This window comes from Megascapheus bottae, chromosome 6, assembly GCF_031878675.1.
Source record: "Megascapheus bottae isolate mThoBot1 chromosome 6, mThoBot2.hap1, whole genome shotgun sequence".
In the NCBI taxonomy this organism is placed as follows: Eukaryota; Metazoa; Chordata; class Mammalia; order Rodentia; family Geomyidae; genus Megascapheus; species Megascapheus bottae.
Window position 1 is genome coordinate 70,169,700 of NC_143514.1, and position 21,705 is coordinate 70,191,404.

The window sequence follows — 21,705 nt, forward strand, 5'->3', positions numbered from 1 at the left end:
CCTAGTGCCCAGAGGCAAGGAAGCCTCTCCTGCCCTTGCTCCTGGGTGAAGGGAAAAACTGCCTAGAAGCCTAAAAACCCTTCAACAAAAAGAGCCAACTCTGCAGCCCAACACAGGCCAGGAACCAGGACAAAGCCTTGATGTCATCAGCTACTCCAATTACTCCTTTTGTCTGATAATTCCAGTCCTGGGTCCCCTCCCATGGGGAAGTCTTCTCCCAGCTCCTGCCTGGACCTGTGCTTTCTGCAGCTCCCTAGGTGCCCAGGCAGCATGACTCTAAGTAAGGCTGCTGCTCCCAGCCCCTGCCCGGCCCCTCACTTAAGGTCCACATTGAGGTTGGGAAATAAGCTGAACAGAGAGGGACATGAATCTGGAGCCTATCCTCCTCCGCACGTTTTCAGTCTTACCTAATGAGGTATTTCATTTAATTCAACATATACAAATATGATTTCAGAGTATGAATGAGGCATTGGATCACCTTTTTCTATACAAGCCTTTGAAACCTGCTGTGTATCTTAAACTTACAACACATCTCACTAGAATGCTTCATTTTCAAGGGACAGACACCAAACCATGGAAATAAGCCAAATGTCCATCACATGCTGAGTAGAGAAACAGGGGAGATGAGATATTATTCAGCCACAAGAAGTAGCAGAGCACGCAAAGATGAACCTGTAAACAAATGGTAAGTGAAAGAGGCTCACCCCCACAGCCTTGTCCACAGAAACAGGAGCTGCATGGGTGGCTGCAAGGCTGGGGCAAGAGAGCAGGTGTGATGCTAACAAATGTGGCATCTCTGGAGGTTGATGAAGTGTTTTGGTAGGAGGCAGTGGCAACAGGTGAAAAATCTTGTACACATACTAATGCCACTGTGCGGTACACTTGAGAATGGAGAATTTGATGTATGTCAATTATAGCTCGAGAGGAATACTAAAAATAAAATATAGTCCTATCATATAAATTGCACTTAACAAAAATATTTTACAGTGTTTTTGTTTCTAAATTTAATTGTGAGCTCCTTAAGATTTTATTGAGTTAAATTCCTTCATTGCAATAGTCCCCTGTGGCCAGCGGCTATAATCTGGCAACCTCCAGCTCTGACCATGGATACCCCTCTGGACTCCCTTGGGTGGAGGGAACAAAACTATGCACTATGGTGTAGAACCACATCAGTTATATCATTGTAGCCTGGAGGCAAGAAAACCTAGTGTCCAAACCAGAAGAGCCGGGCACCAGTGGCTCACACCTGTAATCCTAGCTACTCAGGAGGCTGAGATCTGAGGACTGCAGTTCAAAGCCAGCCCAAGGAGGAAAGTCCATGCTCCAATTAATCACCAGAAGTGGTACTATAGCACTAGCCTTGAATGAAAAAGCTCAGGGACAGCACCTAGGTCCCGAGTTCAAGCCCCCAGGCCAACAACAACAAAAGAACAACAAACAACCCAGAAGGGATCTCTGATATAACCGTAGTTTAAATACATATGAAGTACAGTTCGCTCTTTGTGGTGTACAATTCTGTAGGGTTTGACCAACGATCAACATACAGAACACGGTCATCACCCGGAAGCGTGCCCCACCCCTCCCGTGTGCTGCACAGTGACAGATTCATTTCTTGACCACCTAGTACATTCCAGGCCTTGCTCTGCACCACCAACAGCTTCCTCACGGCCCTGCCCCCCCCCCCCCCCCCCCCCCCCCCCCCCCGCCCGGCCACCCTAGCTTGTGAGAGCCAGTTCCCCTTGTGGACCCAGATCCCCAGGTCCCCAGTTCTTATTCTGAACTCCAGCCTTGCAATGTTGATTCCTGTTCTGAGAGCTGTTATGGGGTCAGGAGGAGGGGATTCCACGTCCCACCAGAGTCCACCACACAGAGACAGTCTCCTATAAAAAGGTGAATTTCTTGGGGAAGTAGATGGGGAACTCACCGGCCAGGGACACAGTGCAGACTCGGGAGCTGACACTGTGACCCGAGCAGCGCCCACGCAGGGTTTTTAAGGGCAAAACCCATGCGATCGAACCTGGTCACACAGGTGGCCAATGGGATAGTCACATACACAGAGGGACCATTACCAACTCCGGCTACAAACAGGTAGCCAATAGGGTCACAATCCAGTGTTCGAATTTACCTATCACCTTAGTTGGAGTTGGCGCGCAAATTGGAAAGATCTCCACACAAAGCCAGGTCCCTCCTCACCCAAGCGGATATCCCTCCTTATGGGGGTGGGGAGAAGGTCAAGGTTGCCCCTCCCTAGAAGGGCGAAGGTGGCTGGGCTGTACCACATATCCCTCCTCATGGGGGGTGGGGAGGTCAAGGTGGCAGGGCTGTACCATTGTCAACCTTCCACAATGGGGAGGGAGAACTCTTAGGCATTCTGGATGGCGCCAGTCCCTGCTCCCCTCAACAAGAGCCAAGAGTGGACATGGCATTCATTCACATACTGATGGTACACCCTTGGCCCAGGAGCAGCCCATCCCTGCCCTTCTGGAGGCTGTAGCTTCTGCTCGGATGCTGAAATGCTGGAGCGCAGAGATGCCCTGCTTAGAGTACAAAAGCTCAGTCTGTCTGTCTCTTGCAGCTACCTTCCTGTTGGTCCTCTCCAGGAGCCGGGCTTGACAGCTTTGTACCACAGGAGCTGGAATAATTCTCTGAAGGCTCTTTTCTGTCATCAGGGAGCCAAGAGCAGGTCTGTTCCAAGACCCAGCCCTCCTCTCACACAGGCTTTCCATGAGGTGGACATAGTCTCACTCCCCACCCCGAAGGGCACAGGGAGCAGGCAGTTCGGGGCTCCCCAGACTACAGGATATGGTGAGACAGGCAGCAGCAGGCAGACAAGTGAGGCAGGCACAGGGACGTGTGCAGCAGGTCCCTGCTGTTCAAGCAGCAGCCAGACTCCAGATGAGGACCCAGGCCTCCTTGCTCAAAGGTTAAAAGTCAGTTTCCAGGCTCCATCAGCCATCCATGGCATTTTCCTCTCAAGGGACAGATTGTCACTCTGCTGATCTAGATCTTTCCACAAACACCTCCCGTTCTTCAAAGCCTGGTGACACTAAGGCTTTTTCAGACAGGACTCAGGTGGTAAAAAGGAGTCATCAGGATGTGTGGAAAGCCAGAGGTTTAGCAGCGGCTTCAGTCCGTGTACCTTGTGCTGTGCTTGTTCCTGGCTTCAGCTGAGGGGCAGCTGCAGGCCTGGAAGACTAGGAAGAGAGGATGCAGCCTGTCGCCTCAACTGAGGTTCAAACAGTGAATATACATACACATATAATATGTATGTTATATATGCGTATATATCATACATTATATATGCATGTACGTACGTACGTACGTACGTATGTGTGTATGTATGTATAAACTCCCTGGGAACTGAGAGGAAGTGAAGGGGAGGTAAATAATTTACGGCTGTGGAAAGACAGCGGCTCCTTTCTCTTGTACTTCTGTGATAGCTCTTACAGTGTGAAGAAGACAGGCCTACAATGTCAAATGCTGCATAGGCTAACACCAGTGATGGTGGCTCTTTTCACAGGCTTCTCCATGGGCTGAGAGGAGGAGGACCTGGTGACCAGGGAGGAGTAAGAGCAGATGTCATCGTTGACATCTGATTTCTGATCTTGAGTTGAATTCACTAAGGATATTATGGGATATTACTTTTATGGATTTTTCTTTTATTTCAAAATATGATAGCTGAAGACAGTTTTCAAAATAACCACAGGCAGTACATAACTAAAATTTAAAGACTACATTCCTCTACCATTCAAACTGTTTTATGGTCAGTAAGTAAATTATTTTTCACAAAGATGATGTCACAGACAAGAAATGATGAATTAACTTGCTTTCCCCCCCCCCAAATCCTGTATCAGTCACTTCTCTGTTGGTATTGGTTTTAATGCTCATATCAACGTGATAAAGTTACTAATATAATCAGAAATGATCTCGCCCCTAGCTTCCTGGGAGATGATCAGGATTAAGCATGGCAACTTCAGGGTGGCTTATGAAGGAGATCACTCCCCCAGCTCCCCTCGTAAACCATGGCTGTTAAACAGCCGAAGCCCAAGATGAAAGGACCGTGGCCAAGCTGACTCAGCACTGAACCTGCCTGTCATGCCTGCCACCATGCCAAACGCCACCACACAGCGGAAAGGAGCGTGTTTTTGTCAATAAGGACCAGCCTTGCCAGTCCTTCCTTTACACACCTCACCTGGAGGCAGAAGAAAATGTCTGTTCTGAAAGTAAAGAACTACTTTGGGGATAGAGGTACAGCTCAGTGGTGAAGAGCTTGCCTGGGCAGGGCTCTTGGTTCCATTCTCAGTGCAGGGGTGGGGTGGGGGAGGCAGAGAGGAAGAAGGGGGGAGTAGGGGAGAGGGAGGGAAGGAGAAAGGGAGACTATTTTGCTCTATTTGGTGATTGATCTCCAGGTCTCCTAATTTTTTTTTTTCATTTTAATTTGGTGGTAGTGAGATTTGAACTCAGAGCCTGGCTTGCTCTAACCACTTGAGCCATACAGTCAGAGCTGTAGATAGAAACCTCTTCTGGGGCTGGGAGTGTGGCCTAACATTAGAGTGCTTGCCCAACATTCACAAAGCTCTAGGTTCGATCCCTCAGTATCACATATACAGAAAAAGCCAGAAGTAATGTTGTGGCTCAAGTAGTAGAGCAGTAGCTTTGAGCACAGAGGCTGAGGGACAGTGGCCAGGCCCTGAGTTCAAGCCCTAGGACTGGCAATGAAAGGAAAACCTATTCTATTCCTCCTGGTTGTGAGCATCGTGTTGCTGTGTGGGGACAGAAGAGGAGCTCAGCCACGGTAAGACCCATCTAGGCTTGAGTGAGCAAAAGCCAACATCTCCTCTCCACCTGGCCTTCCCCTCCCAGTGAGGAAAGCCAGGCCCTGGTCCAACGTCAGACCGGCTGTAAAATTCCTAAAGCCCAACACCAAGGCAGGTGGAAGCCCTTGTTGAGGAACTATCCTACAGCCGGCCTGCTCCTTAATAAGAGGCCCAAAGTCACAGCCAAAGTACAAAAGCTTATAAACCACCCCGCCAAGCCCCATGCGGCAGGGGTGGCCCATGCAGGAACCCAGGACTCGCTTCTGGGGCTAATGGCTGACTGGGCCCCAGGATTGCCCAATGCCAGGCGCGGCAGGGGTGAGTAAGGTGAGGGAGGGGACCGTCACACAGTCACTCGCAACTCAGAGCAATACTTGCTTAGGGCCACAGAGGGAACAGGATCACAACCACACACTGGGTCTTGGGATGTGCTCCCAGCCCAGCAAATGGCACCCCTCCTATGGTACATCTCCTTTCCCAAACAATACCAGTAAAAGGAAGGGGAATGAGGACAACACTCCCCAGAATTTCCACACCTTGAGGCTCTCTTACTGTTGTACTGAGCCCCCCAGCAAAAGTTGAGCACATGCAATCAGAGAATAAGGAACAGGGAGGCTTACTGGCTGGTGCCACTCACACAGCAAATGGAAGTGGCCTCAGTCACTTTGGCTCTCCATTAAAGATCCTGTTGCTTACTGTGGTTTACACAGTGCTGGCCTGGCATAGGCAAAATGGAAGCCCTGTGACTCAGGCCACTATTTTGTGACTCAGGACCTGGGCGAAATCGGAAAATGTGTTATCCAGCGTCCTTGGGGGCTGCCTAATGCCACTGTCTACAAAATAAACCCTCAATAAATCATCAATAGAGGCTAACAACAAGTTAGAATTTCAACAGCAACAATATAACAAAAATCCTTTTCTCTTCTAGCTGTCATAGTAAACTCTGGAGGAAACCAGGTCTGCAAGGTAACATGACTGCCTAGGGTCCTGGGTCAAAGCAAGGCCAAACTCAAGCCCACTGGAGCCGAGTGACTGCATTCAGCTCCTGTCATCCTTTGGAGGTCAGCTGGAGTGGTCACGAATCCTGGAGTGCCTCAGAGCCTGTCCTGGCCACTTCTGGGAGGGTGAGTCACTGTACTTCCCTGGGCCTCACTTGTCCCATCTGCAAAGGGGGGAAATGAGACCATTCCTGAGGATTAAATGAGATACTTTACAGAAGGGCTTAGCCCAGGCAGCGTGCCATCCGTCACTGCAGGCTGACACAGCCTGGGAGTGACAGCTTCAGGGGACAGCCAGGTGGGAAGGGTCGGGGAGGGGCTCAGCAGGGCCTTAAAGGAGCCGCATAAAGCACAAAGCGGGTACTAGTCATTTCCACAAATCGTTGAAACCTGTAATTACAACCCCTCCTGCCAAGCCCAGCCCTGGGGCACTGATAGCATCTTGCTACTGTCTGAGGTCAGGTCAGATCTCGGCAGGGATGGGCAGACATAAGTGGGAGGGGACACTGCCTGAGTTCCTAACAACAGAGCACACCCAGAATCACGCGGTGGGCCCCTACAGGGACAAATGTCAGGACCTCTTTCCCAGGAAGCTGCACGGTTAGATCACAGCCCCAGACACTGTAGCCCAGGTTTATGTGGTGATTCCTTCCCACTTCTGCCCCCCCCCACACCAGTGCTTGTGTGTAATATGCTGAATTTGAGCCAAACTCATATGCAACAACAGCTCCTCTCAGTGGGCTCTTACCACACATTGGGCTCGGGCTTCTAGAAGCCCATGGATGGTCAAGCAGCTTCCTGGGTGTCTCGGAGTGTTGTTCTGTGCCCAGGGTTCCTGTAGATTGATCTGCCCAGCCCTCCCTGGGGACTACTGTTACTAGAAGCTTTTTACAGACAGGGAAAGGGAGATAGAAGTTAAGTGGCCTGCCCAAGGCCATAGGGCAGGAAATGCAGGTAGCAGGGGCACAGAGCAGGGCATTCTGGGCTTGGCTGCATGGGTGGTCCCTGTGCTGTGACTTTTCTGACAAGTGATGTTATTATCCCCTCTTAGCAGACAGGGCAAACTGAGGCTTGGATCCTGTGCTGTACCCTGTTCCTTATTCTGGCAGACAGTCTGCCTTCTAATGCACAGCCAGGTGCCAGTGGCTCATATCTGTAATCCTAGCTACTCAGGAGGCTGAGATGGAAGATCAACTGTCAAAGCCAGGCAAGACAGGAAAGTATGTAACACTCTTACCTCCAACAAACTACCAAAAAAGCAGGAAGTAGAGCTGTGGCTCTAGTGGAAGAGTACTAGCCTTGAACAAAAGAATCTCAGAGGCAATACCAGCCCCTAAGAGTAAGCCATAGGACTGGAAAAAATGAAAAAAAAAAAAAAAAAGTAGTTGGTGAAACAGAGAGAGGAGACAACCCAATGCACATGATGATGCCTTTGCAAGAGTTTTTCTTGTTCTATAGTTGAGAAAAATGAAATCTCAAGAGAGGCCCCTGCCCAGCCAGTGAACGTAGGGCTCAGGCATAACCATTGGCTGCAGAGAGAAAGCTCAGTCATCCTGCCTTCCAGAAAAGGCATCTGAATCCACTCTAAGGAATTTGTTCTTTTGTGTCAGGTCCCGAAGGCGATTTGTTTTCAAATCACTTTAAAAGTATTTCTCGAGCTACATCCAGCCTGATTGTAAGCATCAAGCTGAGTCAGAGGTTTTCACACTGTATGCCTGAGTCTCAGGAGAGGCAGGCAGGGTGGGAGCTACAGATGAGGGCAACCTCCTGCTTACTTCCCATCTACGAAGAACCACTTTCCAAGCCAGGTGTGGTGGCACATGCTTGCAGTTTCGGCACTGAGAGGGGGCTGTGAGGATCTCAAGTCTGATACCAGTCTGTGCTACCTCGGGGATCCATCATCTCATAAAAAGCAAACAAAATCCAAAACTTGCTTTCCCCATATCTGTTTTATCTTGAGATATGCACAGACTTCTGAAGGGCGTTCCACCACCTCATGTGCTTCAAATGCACCATGTCTGGTCCTGTAGACACAGAAGTAATATGACAGGGTCCTGGCCCTGGCCTCAGAAAGAGGACAGACACAGAAGTGAGCCCCCCTGCAGCACAGCAGTAAGCTCAGCATCCCCCCTGGGGTGTGTAGGCTGAAGGCTCAGAAGAAGCAACTTGCCCTGTGGCAAAGGAGGGAAAGGCTTTCTGGGGAAAGGGACATGGACCTAGACCCAAAGTTGAAAGAAGATTCTGAGCAACCAAGAAGGGGGAGGTCATTCCAGGCGGAGGGAATAGCACAGCAGAGGCACAGAGGTGAGAGGAAAAGTGGTGTAGCTTGAGGGAGGCTTAAGGAGTCCTGAAAAGTAGGATTCATCCGCAGGTAGAACATGGATTCCTGAAGCAGACCACTTCGAGCCATGCCTTTGCTGTCAGTCTACTCATGGCAGGGACTTGAGCCAGCTGCCACTCCCTGCCTTTCTGACCAGGATGCAGCTGGGCAATGGGGACCCTTACGGTAAGATGTAGGTGGTGGAAGTGTCAAGAGCTGGTTACTGAAAACCAGTCTGGCATGCATGTGATTCCACATAAGCACAGCTAGAAGGGCCTTCTGGGCAAGCAGCATCCAGAGTGGACTTGGAGAGCTGAGAGGACTGCAGTAGACAGAGAGTGGAAGGAATACTGCACGGAAGGCCCAGAGACAGGATGGTGTCAGTATGCCAGGAAGCAGGGAGGAGCTGGACAAGGTGCAGCCCTGGTGCAGGAAGGAAGCAGGAGATGGGCTGAAAAGGCTGTGGAGCACGGGGAGTGAGGCAAGCTGCAGTTTGCACATCTGTAACAGGTCTTGTAGGATTTGATGTCAGGATCAAATTAGCACATACATTCAAACCGCACAGAGCAAAACAGGGCCACATGGTAAAACAAACAAACCAAAAACACCCTTTATACAAGCACTTATTATGTACCAGCCAAGTCCTTTCCTGGGTGCCCTTTGCAAGGGTTGTCAGGCTGCTCAGAGGACAGAACTGAGCGGGTTTGCTGAATGGCTGGATAATCCTTTGTCACCGAGTCTGCAGGCTCCTCTTCCTCCTTTTCCTTTCCTGCTTCTGCAAATGTGTCCTGAGTACTCATGCTATTCCTGTCTTTCTGTTCATGTTGGGACCCAGTCATATTACTACTCTGGGTCTCCATTTTTTTTTCCAACTCAGCCATATGTAGGTTGCTGGTCCGTGCCAGGCTCTGTGCTGGGCTCAGCAAGTGCAGCCCTGCCTTGGGTGGCTGCTCTCCCGGGCCCTTGACTGTTAGCAACACCTCCCAGGAGACTGTGGGAAGCCCCAAGGGGAACTGGAGAGCTAGGGCCTCACCAGAGGTGACAGAAATCTGTTATTTCAAAGGGGAAAAGGTCCTGATTTGGCCTGGTGCCATGAAGTCATCTTTGCTTGATTTTATTTTTTGCTAGTCCTGGGCTTGAGCTCAGGGCCTGAGCACTGCCCTTGGACTTTCTCAAGGCTAGAGCTCTACCACTTGGGCCTCAGAATCACTTCTGGCTTTTTTTTCTATGTATGTGGTACCAAGGAATCGAACCCAGGCCTTTGTGCATGCTAGGCAAGCACTCTACCAGTAGGCCAAACTCCTGGCCCCCCCATGAAGTCATCTTATGGTCTCCTATTTTCAATATTCAGATTGTTGTCTGAAGAGCTAGGGGTTGGATGGAACAGGGGGCAGGAAAATGATGCTAGCCTGGATTTCAGTGCCAACAGCTCTTCCCAAACTCCAACACATGCAGAGTAGCAAAGCCTTGGTGCCCCAGACTCAAAGCCCATCGAGGTCAAGCAAAGCACCCTCCTCCCCTCATTCACCAAACAAGAAGCCTTTCTGTAGCACTCCCAGGTGTGACGGTGAAATGTTATCTAATGTTCCTAAGCAATGGACATACCCAGAAGATATGTGTTAGGCAAGTTTCATTCACGCACGCATGACAGCATCACATTTGGCAGAGTTAGCGTTCATGCAGCAATGATTTATATTAAAGAAAAAACACAAACAAAACATAGAGATTGCTCAGTTGACAAACAGGTGATGACCACTAGCTAGCCACTTTGCCTGCTGTCCTTTCTCCAAAGAGCAATGTCTCAGGATTTACAGCAACTGCACAGAAAGACAGCAGCCACATCAGAAAGAGAATCACTGTCTTCAATAAAATGGAAATTCTAATAAGAAGTTACACTCTCAGGACAGGGCATGGCTCAATAGAGTTTCTGGGCCCTGTTCTCATAACAGAAAAAAAGCAATGTACTTTAAATACACGCACACACACACACACACACACACACACACACACACATGCACACATGCAGGCAGAAATACTTATTTTAAGCAATTCAGAAGATGCAAAAGTCTAGTTCCATTTCATCATTCCCATCCCCATCTTCAGATCCTGGCTCTTTAACATAAAACACTGGTAGATTGGACCGGGGGTAGTTCAAGCCAGGACTGGCAAAAACAGAACAAAACAATATAAACACTGATGGATTTTTTTTTCCAGTCCTGGGCTTGAGCTCAGGGCCTGAGCACTGTCCTTGGACTTTCTCAAGGCTAGAGCTCTACCACTTGAGCCTCAGCACTATTTCCGGCTTTTTTCTGTGTATGTGGTACCTAGGAATCGAACCCGGGTCTTTGTGCATGCTAGGCAAGCACTCTACCACTAGGCCAAACTCCTGGCCACAGTGATGGATTTTTGCAAACTGTTTTTTTAATAAACATATTCATTCATTCATTCATAAAGTTTCTTTGACCCAAGTACAATCATTTTCTCCTTCTTCTTTGAGAGGAAAGGCTTATTTTGGCTCCTGGTTTCGAAGCTCAGCACGTGGTGGCTTGGATCCGTGCTTTGGGGAGATCACGGTGGAGAAAGCCTGTGCAGGAGTCAGTCTTGGTCGTACTCAGATCCATGTTTGATCATTTCGGAGAACCTGTGCTCCTAGTCAGGGGTGTTCTCAACTAAATCTCAATAGGCTCCTACTAGGTGTTTATTTTGCAGTTACCTTAAAGTTAGTAGTAGGTTGTTGTTGCTTTTGTGCTGTGTGCCTGCAGACCTCTGCCAACCTCTGCTCCATGTGAATGTGCCTCTTGATGGTTATGGTGGGTGGTTCTTTCTGTCTGTTTTTCCTTCCTTCCTTCCTTCCTTCCTTCCTTCCTTCCTTCCTTCCTTCCTTCCTTCCTCCCCTCCCTCCCTCCCTCCCTCCCCTCTTTCTTTCTTTCTTTCTTTCTTTCTTTCTTTCTTTCTTTCTTTCTTTCTTCCTTCCTTCCTTCCTTCCTTCCTTTTTCTTTCTTTCTTTCTTTCCTTCTTGGATATAGAGCTTGAATTTAGGGCCTGGGTACTGTCCTTGAGCTTTCTAGCTTAATACTAGTGTTCTAACACTTTGAGCCCCAAGGCCACTTTTGGTTTTCTAATAACAGTCTCATAGGGCTGTGGCTTAGTGGTAGAGTGCTCACCTAGCATGCATAAAACCCTGGGTTCGATTCCTTCGCATCACATAAATAGAAAAAAGCCAGAAGTGGTGCTGTGGCTCAAGTGGTAGAGTGTCAGCCTTGAGCAAAAGCAGCTCAGGGACAGTGCCTGAGCCCTGAATTCAAGCCCCAGGACCAGTGCATGTGTGCGTGCGTGCGAGCGTGCATTCACGCACACCCACACACAGTCTCACAGTCTGTCCTGCTGACTTCAAACCGAGATCCTCAAATCTCAGCCTCCTGTGTAGCTAGGACTACATGTGGGCGCCACCAACATCTGACCTCTACTGTGCATTACTACAAACCTTCTTCTCCCTCCAGTGCTAGGATTAAGCACCAGGCTTCACACATGGGGGACAGGTGTTTGCCCCTGAGCTGCCCCCAGCCCCCATGCTTCTGCCTCGTAACAATGGAGGTGATTTACTGAATCAGGGTCCCACCAGTGGCTTCTCTTCTTCCCCAGAGGGCTTTCACGTTGAACCAAGGGCCCTGAGCCTCTAGCACCACAATCAGGACAGTTCCAGTTCTGTATGAGAGAAACAGGTGCCTGCAAGGACAGGCAGGTGGCGGCGGGCACAGAGCCTGCTCCCTGGCAGCGCGTGTGGTCCCATTCCTCGGGCCTTGTGCAAACAGTGGCTTTGTTACTGGCTGAATAGGAAAAGTCAGCCCCAAATTAGCACTAATGTGAGGGCATTTAACCCTCTTGTGAGGCCCTTTGAGAAGCACAAAGAACTTTTTGGGGCTGGGCTGTCCAGCCCAAACAGGTCTGACTTGGAGGCACATGTCCAGCAGGAATGCCAGGCCTTTCTGAGATGACTCCAGAGCTGCCTCTTTTGTGGCTCCTCAGAAAGCCACAGGTGGAATCTGAACACATCCTGATCCTGGAGGGCTGTGGCTGGCAAGGGCAGTCTGTGTGCCTGGAGAAGATTCCTAGGCTTCCATATCAGGGAGTACAGACTGCGGTTCTGCCCTCTCAGATAAGACCCAGTGCTCCATAGCTCCTGCTCCCCATCCTGGCCCTTGTCACCTTCCGACCCGCTGCACATCATGCGTTCCTCCCATCCCTCTCCAGCCATAAGCTGCCCAATAGCAAAGCTTCCCTTTGTTCACTTCTGTATCTCAAGAGCCTAGCACAGGTCTAAGCACATAGTTGGCCTTCAGTCAACACTGGCTGTGCACACAGCACTAAACACAGTGCCTGGCATACAGGAAGTTTCCCATTAAAAAGTGCTCAGTCCACTGCTGCTGTTGGCAAAACTCTGATTTTTAATGTGATCCCCTGTGGCACAGGGACTACCAGGGCCTGGGCCACTGGGCTGGCCTCCCAGGGTTTCATCCTCCCTAGCCCAGAAATCAAGAAAGCTGGGCTCCTGTCCAGTCCTGGTTCCCCCTCTCTAGTATGGAGACCAGGCGTGCCCATGTGGGGAGCAGCTTGCCACCTTTTGCCAGGCGAGTACCAGCCTGCTTGTGCACGGAGGTCCAGGCAGCCTGGGTGAGGCCCAGGTTTCTCTGCTCCAGCACCCTGTGCTTCAGAACAGGCCTGTCTGGGCCTGTCCACCCTTAATCTGACCACAGAATCAGGGAACCGACTGAACCCAAGTTGTTCTAAAGGAGTTCAAAAGCCCAGAGCCATGAGGTTGAACTCTAAGGTTTCAGCACTGTGTCCCCAGGGCTTCACACAGGCGGTGAAGTTTCAGAACCACAGGCCACGGCCTGGTCCTAGAAGGGACACCATTGTCACCAAGTGTCAGCCCCATGTGAGCTGCCATGCAGAAACCCAGCCCACCCTCAGAAGCTCCTGGTTTGGCCCCAGGGACATGACATGAAGAGTTCTTGAAATTACAGCTGTGAGGAAGCTGGGGAGGAAAAGTACAAAGGGCTGTGGGCGCTTTTATTTGGGCATTGAACCAGGCTGGGAGTGTCCTCTGAAAAAAAATGGCATTTAAGCCATGCTGGAAGGACTGTAGGTGTCAACCAGATTGAGGAGCGGGGGTTGCTGTGGGTGGAGTGGAATGGTGTCTCGGAAAGAGGGAACAGCATGTGCAGAGGCACAGAAGCCTGGTCCACGCTGACCGCTGCCTCATACACCCCAGAAGGAAGTTCTTTATCTTGCTGATGAGGAAACCAGGGCTGGAAGTCAGTGAACCTGCCTGTGATGCCAATTTGCACCCTGAGCCCAAGGGGTGCCCTGAGGCCTCACTCTGAGTCACCCATCCCTCTAAAAGATCAGTCTTGTTGACCTGTAGAAAATGTCACCAAAGAGTACGGGTTACCTGGGTTTCTGGGGAGGAAACTTCATGAAGGACAGAGCAGAAAGAGAAGACTCCTGCTTCTCAGGCAATTCTGGGACTGAACACCCTTTTCCTAGCTCTGCTTTGGATGCTCTCCCATCTGATACACCTCTCCTGAAATGAATCACAGGGCAGCGCTGGCCAGATGTGTGCTGATAGGTAAATAAATAAACCAAGCACGTGGCCCAGTTCCCTCCTCCTGGAGCAGGCCGTCCGGAGCCTCAGAGGCAGGACAGGGAGTAGAGTTTGTGATGGTTGGCTTTCCACGGGATCTGAATAAGGACAACTTGAACAGGTAATGATGATACCAATGTGATCAGGCCGCAGGTAAGGAGACAGAAGGCAGGTGTAGAATCCCCGGGGAAGGAGGTGTGGGTCACTCCCTGAGACTGGTTTCTTGTTTATTTCCAAGCCCAGTGAGCTGTTCCCTGTCCCACGATGAAAGACCTCAGCTTGCCCTCCTGGACTGGAGAAGGTGGCGTCTGTTTCAGTGAAGCCCTAGGTGGCATCTCCCCTACTTCCTGACAGGGACATGAGGATGAGGGCTGAGGTCTCCAGGCAGTGAGACCCTGACACCCACCCACCTGTCCCCAGGTAACCACATCCCTCCTGCTGAGCATTAGGTAACCTGATGTGAACCACCCATCTGCATAGGTAATCTGTACGACCCCCCATTTACCCCAGTGAGTCAATGTCTACCTGGTACAAACCTCAGGCGCCCCAGGCAAGCCCCACCATGGGGAGCAGCACAGTGGGACTTGTGTAAAGACCTTTCCCCAACTTAGGCACATGCTTCCCCATCTACTGAGGGCAGAGTATGCTGAGTGCTGGAGCCAAGTGGAAAACCCCTCCAGAAACAAAAGCCCAAGGCCACAACAACACCCAGAGTGTGGACTAGAGCTGGGTGTGGGCAGACTCCACAGTCCCCGTCTCTTCTTGGTTCATTGTCTTCCTATCATTGATATTAAGGGGAGAGGGTCGGTCTGGAAGCAGAGCCATCACCAGACAGTCCTTTATCCTTGGAAGACAGGAGGCAAGGAGAGCTCTTCTACTCACTTTCTAGCTTTCGTAGTCATTTACTATTCTCCATCTGTTCTGTTTTTTTCATAGGATGCACTACTTTTATATTCAGGGAAACGTGGAAAAGATACATATTATCAGGGAACTCTAATTAAATAGAATTTGTCAATGGCCTAAGGTGCTGATCAAGGGGGCTCTACGCTGGTTTCTAGAACACTTCTCTTGAGTCCACTGCTTACTAGCTGACATAGTTTTGACACAGTCCAGATGTGTGAGACATGTTGCTGGGACATTATACATCCTTCAAAAGTTTCAAGTTGGGTCTAGCAGCATATATTGGGAGGCTGAGGCAGAAGGATCACAAGTTTGAAGCCAGGCTGGGTAACAAAGCAAGATGTAGAGTTTGATATAGGAAAGATAATATGCAACTATAAATGCTAATTCTGATTTTCTTAAAATCTAGATAGGCTGCTATCTAGAAAATGTATGCAGTGTTAATAGTAGTTAATCTTTTTTCTTTCTTTTTTTTTTTTGACCAGTCCTAGAGCTTAAACTCAGGACACTGTCCTTGAGCTTTCTTAGCCTAGTGCTCTACCACTTGAGCCACAACACCATTTCCTGTTTTTCTGTATATGTGGTACTAAGGAATTGAACCCAGGGCGTCATGCCTGCTAGGCAAGCACTCTATCACTGAACCACAGCCCCAATCCCAACAGTAATTATCTCTGAGAGGCTGCCTTGAAGTAAAGATGTCTCAGTGAGGATTGAATTCTATTTATTGTGCCCAGTGGGGAGGTAGACTAATAAGCAGGGTTGCCATGTATAATGGAACAGATTGTGCTTTGTCCACAGAGAATAAGTATTCTGCTTAGTACTACTTGTATACAACCCAAGAGATTCCTTTTCATAGAAACAGGAATTAAAACCACATTGAGACACTATTACTTGAAGACAGACTGAAGACACCAAATGTTGACCAGGCCATGGAGCAACTGTTGTTGGTAAAATGATACATTATTAGTGGTGTAATAAAATGGTACAAGTACTTGGGAAAGGTGTGCCCATATTTTATAAAATGAAACGTATGCCTGCCCTGTGACTCAGTCATTATACTCTTAAATATTTACTCAAGAGAGATAAAAGCCTAGCTCACAAAAATTCTTGTATAAGAGTATCAAGAACATCTTTTTCATAATAGTCCCAAACTGAGGCTCAATAGAAAAGATAAACAAATGTAATTATTTCCACAAAAGAATACTATCCATCAAAAAGAGGAATAGATTACTGACATGAATATCAACACAAACAAATCTCAGAAATATTGTTGAGAAAGAGGAAACTTATGTAAGCATGCATACTGTTTGATCCCTAAATCAACATTCTGGACAGGCAAAATGAACCTATCATGGAAAAATATCACAGCCAGTGGAAGGTGGAAAGGGGTATATGAATGTCTGCACTGATGAGAATGTTCTCCACCTAATAGGATCTGTGGTCACACAGAGGTATGCATTTATGAAAACCAAATAAATATGGAGATTTGTGATCTCCTTATCTATAAATTTTACACCAAAATATATATCTATGCACACTTAAATCTAAAGGAAGTATATTTTGATTCTGCAATGTGCTTTGAAATGCGCAATAAAATAGATGCTGTAAAGAATGGATAAAGGGATGGTAAAGGAAAACTATGTGTAAAATGGCATATACTGTTAGAATTTAGGTGGCAAGCTTGAGGGTATGCAGTGCCTTAAACTTTACCAACATTACCAAAATATTGAGAACACCTGCGATTCACAAACATAATGTTAGATGAAAGAAGCAAAGCACTCAAGAATGTAAGATCTATGACTGCACTGAGCAAGACAAAAAGGACAAAACAGCTGGGCGCCTGTGGCTCACACCTGTAATCCTAGCTACTCAAGAGGCTGAGATCTGAGGATCCCCGTTCAAAGTCAGCTCGGGCACTAAAGTCCATGAGACTCTTATCTCCAAGTAGCCAATAGTAAACCAGAAGTGGCATGAGGGCTCACATGGTAGAGTGCTAGCCTTGAGCTGAAGAGCTCAGCGACAGTGTCCAGGCCCAGAGTTCACGCCTCATGACTGACCAAAAAACAAAACAAGTTGATGGAGGACACGCTAGGCTCATGGTCAGGGCAAGGCAAGAGGATGGTGGGGTTTCTGGAAAAGTTCTTCTTCTGGATGGAGGTATTGATGGTATTCAGTCTGAAAAATACATGCTCATTAGGGTGTTTTTTTTAATGTATATTATTTTTTTCTGAACAAATTAAAGAATATTTAATAAGTGGGTCTTTAAACTCCTTCAATCAATGCATAGTAATAACACCATTGAGCCTATCTCCCCTGGCCTTTTCCTTCTCCCCCTTTCCTCAGCATCCCTCTCTCTCCCAGCAGTGTCAGTAGCCACTGTCCTCAGAAAAAGCCCAAAGTCATTCCCCAGACTCTAAGCACTCAAAGCACAGTAATATGGAAGGGAAAGAACCCAGCTTCAAGGCTAAAAACCCAGAGGAGCAGATTCTGATTCTGCTACTTTACAGCCATTGTTATCAATATCAACATTTAGGAAAGGTAAAGTTCATGTATCATAAGACATTAATCATCTTGTGGCCCTCTTTCTCATCTACTATGAAACACAGTGACCACCTATCTCCCAGGGTCATACCTGAGATCCACATTTTCTTGCCCAGCACACATACATGCTTTCATTCATTCCCAACATTCTCTTCTTCTAGTACCATCTGACTAGTTCCAGCTGATTTTGGGGTCCTCACTAAAACTTCACCATTTATTCTGAGTCTGTTTCCTACAGAGTAGCAGTAATTAATTCCTACTTGATAAGGCTGCTGCCAAGACTAAACTTCAGACCTTGAGGACCTCTAGGGATTTCTAAGTCCCCACCTCTTCTTGAAGTTTGAGCAGATTTTTATGCTGGACTAAAATGGCCCTGTAGCACCTGCCCCTGGAGATGAGCAGAGTGGTCCAGCCTGTTCGTGTCTCCGTTATGAAGTGGATGATTGCTCTTGGTGAATAACTTGCCACTCCCAACAGTGACCAGCACACAAGGGAGCCCTCTCCATCCAGGCAAAACATCCGATCAAAGAGCCAGCAAGAGCTGAGCATCCTCTGAGACCCAGACGAGGACAGGCTGAACGCTCTGCCAGGCTGCTGGGTGGGCCTCAGCTTCCCAAAGGCGTTGCAGAGCCCAGCATCACTAGGGTGTATTCCTAGAATTGCAAGGTGGCTTTTCTGCTAGGGAGCAGCTGGTCATTTGGTGTGGAAAAGTGTCATTCTGGTATCAAACAGAGTCCTTTGGTCTCTGTCTAGTAATCTTCAACTCACCTCGTGCCCTAGAGCGAGGGGTACTGAGGACCAAGTGGACTTTCATTATGTGCACTGGGCAGTACAGGGGCGAAGGGCCTGAAGCCAGGTTGTACATTAAAGCATCTGCACACTGTCACATAGGTGCTTCCATTAATTCCTTTCTCAGATGGGGAAACTGGGGTTTGGAGAGCTTCAGCCACCTGTCCTGGAAAGCAAGGAGGAGGCCCGACCAGGGCCCCTCACCAACATTGTTATGCTAGAAGCATAGTGTTGATACCAGGGGTACTTAACATGAATTAAGCACAGAAGGTGTACATGGGGCATGTGCCCGTGAGTGCATCAAATGCCTAGGACTACCCTGAGAGTAGGTAATGAAATAAATGCATGGCTACTGCATGGATTAGTTGTAAGGGGTGACTGGCCTGACTGATCTAAGAAGCTGAGAGTCAAAATACCTCCAGTATTGTGGAAGCAAAGTCCATGTAAGTTGAGAGGAGGTGCAGCCGCCCCAGGCCCCTAGTAATCAGAGGCAATGTCACCTAATGATAAAGAACAGGGGGTGCCTGAGCCAGCTTGCCCCAGCCTTACCACTGTCCAGCTGTGTGACTTCAGGCAAGGGGGCTGAATGTTTGTGCACCTGCAGAGTGGGCTTGCTCAGGACAACAGCAGCTGGAAGTGCCTATCTCAGAGGGTTCAACGGATAAAAGCAGTTGATGCCTGCAAAGTGCTAAGGACAGAGCCTGGCACGCCATTCATATTATGTAAGTGCCTAAGATTCCATCCTTGAGTTAGGCAATGTACCCAAGGCACTTTAGTTTTGCTACATGTAAAAGTATCTTTGCTGAGTTGCATTTGATGTGATACCCTGGTTTTTATAGATGTGGGTGTGACCAGGAGCCACTGGAGAATGTGTTAGTATCTCTGGCAAAGCCCAGGACATTGTTCACCACGTTGCACAATCCCCCTTATCTCCAGATTCCCAGGCCCTACTCCTCCTGGAACTAACATCAGAAATACTGAGTCTCTGACCAGCATACTGGGGTGGGGTGGGGGGCGGCCTCCCAGACTCCCTTTGCTGTCAGGGATTTTGAGATGAGATGAGGTGGACATTGGAGTAAATCCAGACTGTGGGTACAATGAGCATTCTCCTTGTCCTGCTGATTGCCCTATTAAAAATGTTCACTTTAACTTTGATTTTATTTTTAAAGAAAAATAGTTTCAAGGAGGAGGGGCAGGAAAAAGTTGATTAATATGTGCTTATAGTTAGAGAGGAGCAGGCAGTTGTGGTGAACTATTGCACTGCAGGGTGCCTATAGATAATGATGATGTATAGTATCATTAATTTAAAAAGATAGGCGAAAAGATTTGAGATCTTTCATCATAAAGAGATGATAAATGACTGAAGACAAAGGTATGTTTAATCTGATTCAAATATTACACAATGTACACCTATACCCTATATCACCTGATATCCCAGTAATATGTACAATTTTATGTTTTTAAATAACCTTAAAAAATAAGGAACTCTTTTTTTTTGTCAGTTCTGGGGCTTGAACTCAGGGCCTGAGCACTGTCCTTGGGCTTTTTCAAGACTGGAGTTCTACCACTTGAGCTACAGCACTGCTTCCGGCTTTTCTCTATGTATGTGGTACCAAGGGATCAAACCTGGGTCTTTGTACATGCTAGGCAAACACTCTACCACTAGGCCAAACTCCAGTCCCCCTCAAAAAAAAAAAAGGAGACTCTATCTCCAACTAATCAGTAGAAATGTTGAACTATAGGTCTTGCTCAAGTGGTAGAGCACCAGCTGTGAAAAAAAAAAAGCTGAGAGTAAGACATCTAAGTTCAAGTTGCCAGTACTAGCACAAAAAAGGCAGTTGATTTATATATTACTTCTGATTTTAAAGTACATGTTGATTTTAAGCAAGAAATTCAACATTTAAATGTATCCTGTCATAGTTGTGTGTCCATTTGGTCATGTGTAACATGTGTACATTTTAGCTACATACATGTGCATCATCTGTGGTATGTGTGCAATTGCTTCTTTTTTTAAAGTTTATTTATTGTTTATTTTTTGCCAGTCCTGGTGCTTGAACTCAGGGCCTGAGCACTGCCCTTGGGCCTTCCTCAAGTCCAGTGCTCTACCACTTGAGCCATAGCATCACTTCCGGCTTTTTTTTTCTTCAGTGTATGCAGTACGGAGGAATCAAACCCAGAGTCTTGCATGCTTGGCAAGCACTCTCCCATCAGGCCAAACTCCTGGCCCCCAATTGCTTCTTTTGAAGGCATGCTGTGGATAGGACCAAGAGCTGGGCACACAATAAATGGACACTGCAAACACTCTATCTTTAGCAACAACACCTTTAACCCCATGCATATGCCACTCAAAACAAAACATGAGAAAGGGTGAACTATGGTTCAGTTTTGAAATACACCATTTTCTCTGAGCCTGCTGTAGACATCCTAATGTTAACAACAACAGGAATACCACCTCATTCACTCACTGACAAAATATTTTTGATATCCTCCAATATTTAGGCCCCGAGAATACAGACACAAACAAAACAAACAAGATCTCCTCCTTCCAGAAATCACTGCACTAGGAAACACATAATAATGATCATTTTAGTGTCACAAACATGGAGGTGACTATGTAAAGGGCTATGTGTGAAAGAGCAATCATGAAGGCCATATTGAAAGAAGTGACATTTGAGCTAAAGCCTGTGCAATGAGAATAGGGAAGCCTCACTTGGATCTAGACAGAGGCAATGGCAGGTGTGAAAGCCCTGAGATATTAGCAGGTTCCCATCCCAGGCTGGTGTAGCTGGAGCTGAGAGAGAGGTCAGGATACAGGGGGAAAGATAAGAGTGAGGCGGATCTTGGAAAGAGATTGGGATTTGGGTTTGCATGTACAAATCAGGACCACTCTCACAGCCGGGGATAGGGGGGCAGTATTTAGACAATGGAAAGACCAGAAGGAAATAACGACAATTTCAGGGATTCAGGTAGCAGGTACTAGAGCTACAGCAGAGTTGTAATGAACTTAGGTGGATGTACCCTGATGTGAATGAGCATCTGAGGCTTTCAACAACAGCAAATGCTATTATTTACAAAGCACTTCCTGATGCAGAGATCTGGGACATGCTCATTTACACTGCAAATCCATGTTTCCCCAAAGTAGTTCCATGTTCCCTAGCATTAGACCTACCCAATGGACTTGCTAAAATCACATTTATCCATCTGTCCATCCCTCCGTCCACTTACTTATCCATCTATCCACTCACTGATCAGTGATCCAGGGATTCTGATTCTAGCACTCATTTAACCCTGGACAAGCCCACAAGGAGGACCTTTGCCCTTTGCTTAACAGAAGGGAAAACTGAGGTTCTGGGGGCACAGGCGACTCACATTACCTCACAGGTTGTCCTGACATCACATCTGGGTACTTGAGCACATCAGTTAAAAACTGGCAGAAACTGCCCCACAGGTCACCTTAAGAGCTGCCCAGAGTGCTTGTTTTATGAATTAGCTGGCACCAAACACTACCTTTCCTTTTTAAACTTTTTTTTTCTTTTCCGGAGCTTAAACTCAGGGTCTGTGCACTGTCTCTGTGGGGTTTTTTTTTGTTTGTTTGTTTTTTGTTTCTCAAGGCTACTGTTCTACCCCTTTGAGCTATAGCACTACTTCTAGTTTTCTGATGGTTATTGAAGAGAAGAGTCTCCTGGACTTTCCAGC